We start from the raw sequence: 6000 nt of genomic DNA on the forward strand, positions 1-6000 counted from the left end.
ATTCTCTTCCACTATTTCTGCTGTACACCAACGATCCAAGAGCACACCCTTCTCATAGGCAAACTCGGTATACCTCTGATTCCACCCTTTCTTTAAATTTCTGAACTTTTGTCTATACGTTTCAGGTACCAATTCGTAAGTCCGGAGAATTGCCTCCTTTACTTTGGCATAACTCTCCGCCTCTTCCTCCTCCATGGACAATGCCGCATATGCCCGTTGTACCTTCTCTTTTAACACACTTTGTAACAATGCCACCCACTGCTCTTTGGGCCACTTCTGATTCACTGCCACCTTTTCAAAAAGCAAGAAATAACTATCAACATCTGTCTCCTCGAACGGAGGTACTACCCTCAACTCCCGACTAACATTAAACCACTCCTCTTGGTCTGACCCTTGAGCTCCTCGCTCTTGCCTTAATTTCTCCATATCCAAGTCATGTTGCCTCTGTTTCTCTGCCTCCCTTTCCTTCTCGGCTCTTTCCTTTTCTTTCTCAGCTCTTTTTCAGCTGCTTCCAGCTGTTTTAACTGAATTTTATGCTCTCTTTGCTTCTCAGCTCTGTCCTGCTCTTTTTTCACCTCTAGCTGGAGCTCATGCTTCTGTTTCACCTCTAACTCCTTTAGCTGGAGCGCATACTCCCTTTGTTTGTCGGCCCTTTCTTTTTCTCTCTCGGCCCTTTCTTTCTCTCTCTCAGCTCTTTCCTTTTCCTTTTCAGCACTTCCAGCTGCTTTAATTTAATTTCATGTTCCAACCTTAATTTCTTCAACTCTAACTGAGCCGTCCCATTAGCTGGTACCCTTTCAGGGATATTTTCCAATACCTCAGCTGCAAACACATTCTTCCCAATATAATACTGAGTTATGGCCCTTCGCACCTCCCGCTTTTTCATTGACAACCTCACCTCTGCAAGGTTTAGTCCCTTCACCATATTTATCAAGTCCGATTTGGTTGCCGCCTCTAGCGCCTCCAGAGTCAGGTTTTCTATAAATTCATCCACGTCCATCTTTGCTGGTTTCCCGTCTGGCTACCCGCGTACCAGATCCGAGTTTGGACTTACAAGCCTGATTCACTGGCCCCCCAATTTGGTGTCAAATCCCAAGACGAGAACCCCAAGTTGTTACGTACCCCATAACTGGGTCACTTACCAGCAAAGATAGAGAGATCCGTTGAAGTCTGATGGTACTATTTTTAACAGTATTTATTGATAAAAATACACAAAAATAATGTCAATGCAAACATACAGATAATATATGTCGTCAATACTAAATCTAAAAGTGCGGGTATAATAATAATCAATAAGAAATAGCTCTATCATTGTCTAGGGGATAATGTATTGTCCGATGGAAATATAAAAGTCACTCAAGTTCATTCAGGCTGCAGCTTTTGGTTGGAGAGAGAGACGATTTTTTTAGAACTTGCCCGTTTTCCTTTTTATGATGTCGATCCTTCGAAATGTCGTCGGTGGTGATCTCTTCTTTAGCTAAGCTGTCTTCCATGGTAAGGCCTCAATCCCAGGCAACGGGAAAGGACACACGTGGGCCCTCCACTGGCTGTCGCTATTAAACGCTGTCACGGGATTTCCAGCGTTTCTCCTGGTGCGTCTAAAGGGGTTGTTCCCCAGACCCTCTTTTATCCTTACTCACGGGGTCTCAGATGTCAATCAGGTTGGGATGATGCAATCCCTCAATCAACCCCCTCTGATCGTTCCCTGAGGGCTTCAATGAATAGTACAGTACTCAATACACAATTCCGTCTCCAAGAGACAATGGCTGTTATCTGTGGCTTTGTATCACAGAGGCCAGGACACATTCCAAACATCTCTCTCTCATTTCCTGGGTCTCCTGACCTGAATTAATAGCGATCTTGCGAGTCTCAAAAAGGAGGGGGCTACTTTTTACCCTTCGGCCCCTCAGAGTTGGGGCACAGGCGTAACATTATGTATTTTTGATATTTTTTGTGTTAATCACCTGGTCCTGTGTTGCCAAAAGGAACACTTCTGTTTCTGGGAAGAGGTCTCCAACTCTGAGCCAGACGTTCGACGCTTCCTTGTTGACATATAGTCTGCTCAGATAGTGGGGATGTCTCCCGTGAAGGATCACGCTGTTCATTTGGTTAACTTTTTCTTCAGTAGTGATAATGTCTTCAGTTTTCTGGGTTGTGCTCTCATTTAAGTTTAGTGATGTATACTTCTCATCAGAATTCCATATGTTCACATGAAGTGCTGAATCCTGTTTTGGTTGATGAAAGTATATCCTTAATAGCTTCATTTAACTGTTGTGTAGATTTTAATTCTGGTTATTCCTCTTCCTCCTTCTGTCCTAGGTAGTGACGAAGGAACATCTACCAAATGGAGAGAGTGAGCAGCTTCAAATTCCTGGATGTCAAGACCTCTGAGGATCTAACCTGGTCACAACATATTGAAGTAATTATAAAGAAGGCAAGACAATGGCTGTACTTCATTAGGAGTTTGAAGAGATTTGGCATGTCAATAAATACACTCAAAAACTTCTATAAATGTACCATGGAAGACATTCTGATAGGCTGCATTACTGTCTGGTATGGAGGGGCTACTGCACAGGACCGAAAGAAGCTGCAGAGGGTTGTAAAAGTAGTCAGCTCCATCTTGGGTACTAGCCTACGACATGTCCAGGAAGCAGTCTCTCAGAAAGGCAGCGTCCATTATTAAAAAAACCCCAGTACCCAGGGCATGCCCTATTCTCACTGTTACCATCAGGTAGGAGGTACAGAAGCTTGAAGGCACATACTCAGAGATTCAGGAACAGCTTCTTCCCCTCTACCATCCAATTCCTAATTGGACGTTGAATCCTTGGTCACTACCTCACTTTTTTAATACACAGTATTTCAGTTTTTTCATGTTTTTTAATCTATTCAATATACGTATACTATAAATGATTTAATTACTTATTTATTATTTTTTTTATTTTATTTTTTTTTCTTTTCTATATTATGTGTTGCATTGAACTGCTGCTGATAAGTTAACAAATGATCACATGTGATAACAAACCTGATTCTGATTCTGATTTACAAACTCGCTCTCCACTCCTAAAACAGTAATGTGCGGAAATCTTTGCCACCTTAGCTATACATATGTGCCTTAGACTTTTGCACGGTATTGTATATATATTGAAATGAAATACATGGTGCAAAAAGAAAGCAAAAATTAAAAAATAGTGAGGCCTCTGGTCCAATATCTTACAAGTATTCCTGAGTGGATGAGTTTGAATTTCCTTAAACTACAGTAAATATGGAAAAAAATGAATTTTTTTTATTGGCAGCAATAAGTTCAAGTTGAAGTTTAAGATGTGTATAAGATGATGAGAGGCATTGATCATGTCAGAGGCTTTTTTCCCAGGGCTGAAATGGTTGCCACAAGAGGACACAGGTTTAAGGTGCTGGGGAGTAGGTACAGAGACATCAGGGGTAAGTTTTTTACTCAGAGAGTGGTGAGTGTGTGGAATGGGCTGCCGGCAATGGTGGTGGAGGCAGAAACGATAGGGTCTTTTAAGAGACTTTTGGATAAGTACATGGAGCTTAGTAAAATAGAGGGCTATAGGTAAGCCTAGTAATTTCTAAGGTAGGAACATGTTTGGCACAGCTTTGTGGGCCAAAGGGCCTGTATTTCTATGTTTCTATATTTAATTATCATTCAATCATACATGAATACAGCCAAACAAAACAGCATTACTTTGGAGCCAAGGTGCAAAACACAGTACCAACAGTCACACAGCACAAGGCACATGTAGCACATATGAGTGATCAGTCAAGTACAGTCATGCAAAAGAATGTATAGCGCAAGACCCAAGAACTTATGCTGCAGCTGTCTGCAGTTGAAGACAAAACAGCTTATCTTCTACTGAGCAAACACTGGGGGCAGCACCCAGTTCAGCTTGGACCACCTCCAGTGGAGCATACTGACTCTTATGCCTCTCTCTAGGGCGGCTGTAAACAGACAACACCATGGCTCACGGCCTCATCCTCGCTACAACCAAGCCCACACAGCTCACACTCAGTCGGCCCCTGCTGTCCGCCAATAAGTCAGGGATTCAGACAGAGTCTTGTGATCACAAGAAAAGTGACTAAGGTGATCACTCATTGTAGCGCACTGCTTTCGTGCACCGACTCCTTCGACACCTCTCTGTATTCTTTACTTTAAGAGATATTGCAACAGTTTGATTTCTTATAACATCCAGAGATGCAGAAAATTTTTTGCAGGCTTTTGTTTTTAGCAGATTAGATTACTGTAATGTACTCTTTTCAGGAAGATATCAATCAGCTTCAGCTTTTTGAAATTGTAGCAGAAACAATCTTAACCAAAACAAAGAAAATCTGAGTTGGCTTACCCATGCCACTGGCTTCCTGTGTCCTTCAGGATGAATATTAAAATAATCTTAATTATATATAAGGCAATTAATATTCTTAATTAAATAACCTAGCTCCTCTGTATCTTTTGGAGTGTCTATCTCCTGACAACCCTAATCATAGTCTTAGATCTGTGAATACTGGATCACTTACTGTTCCTAGAGCCAAGCATATATGAACTGGTGATGAAGCCTTTTGCTCTTATGCACCAACAGTTTTTAATACTCAGCTGACTGAGATGTGTCAGGCTGGTAAAGCGGAACATTTCAAAACTCTTCTAAAAGCATACTTTTTTAATTTGGCCTACTTACAGGATTACTTAATGCCTGATGATGTTGATTATAGAAGCATAGAAACATAGAAAATAGGTGCAGGAGTAGGCCATTTGGACCTTCGAGCCTGCACCGCCATTCAGTATGATCATGGCTGATCATCCAGCTCAGAACCCTGTACCTGCTTTCTCTCCATACCCCCAATCCCTTTAGCCACAAGGGCCATATCTAACTTCCTCTTAAATATAGCCAATGAACTGGCCTCAACTGTTTCCTGTGGCAGAGAATTCCACAGATTCACCACTCTCTGTGTGAAGAAGTTTTTCCTCATCTCTATCCTAAAAGGCTTCCCCTTTATCCTTAAACTGTGACCCCTCGTTCTGGACTTCCCCAACATCGGAAACAATCTTCCTGCATCTAGCCTGTCCAATCCCTTTAGAATTTTATGCGTTTCGATAAGATCCCCCCTCAATCTTCTAAATTCCAGTGAGTGTAAGCCTAGTCAATCCAGTCTTTCTTCATATGAAAGTCCTGCCATCCCAGGAATCAATCTAGTGAACATTCTTTGTACTCCCTCTATGGCAAGAATGTCTTTCCTCAGATTAGGGGACCAAAACTGCACACAATACTCTAGGTGCGGTCTCACCAAGGCCTTGTACAACTGCAGTAGAACCTCCCTGCTCTTGCACTCAAATCCTTTTGCTCTGTTTTAGAACCGGTCTATAATTCCCCGGTTTTTCTCTCCCTCCTTTTTTAAAAAGTGGGGTTACATTAGCCACCTTCCAATCCTCAGGAACTAATCCAGAATCTAAGGAGTTTTGAAAAATTATCACTAATGCATCCACTATTTCTTGTAATTAGATAATTTGGTATATTCATTACAATTTATTCTGTATGTTTGTCTTGTGATTTTTAATTTGGTCTCATATTTTTATGACTATATTGATTTATCTTTACAAAGCATGTAAAACTCTTTCAGCCTGCACTTTATTGTAAGAAAGGTGTTCTATAAATTAACTCAATGTTGGATGCTGCCTTTTTAAGGCATCACCTTTCAAAAGTGTCCTCAATGCCGGTGAACAAACCTGAAAATGGCTTTGGAGTTGAGCTTAGCCACATAGTCATAAGTGTAGAGTGCTCAAACTCCAAACGAAATAGTGCCACTGTCATGCATTCTTTGTAATTGCATCACTATGTGGGCCCAGGATAGGCCTCAGAGACGTTGACACCCAGGAACCTGAAACTGATCACCCTTTCCACTGTTGATCCCTTGATGAGGACTGGTGCGTGTTTCCTCGACTTCTCTTTCCTAAAGTCCACAATCAATTCCTTGGATCTATTGACATTGAGT

This window comes from Hemitrygon akajei, chromosome 8 (assembly GCF_048418815.1).
Source record: "Hemitrygon akajei chromosome 8, sHemAka1.3, whole genome shotgun sequence".
NCBI classification, from domain to species: Eukaryota; Metazoa; Chordata; class Chondrichthyes; order Myliobatiformes; family Dasyatidae; genus Hemitrygon; species Hemitrygon akajei.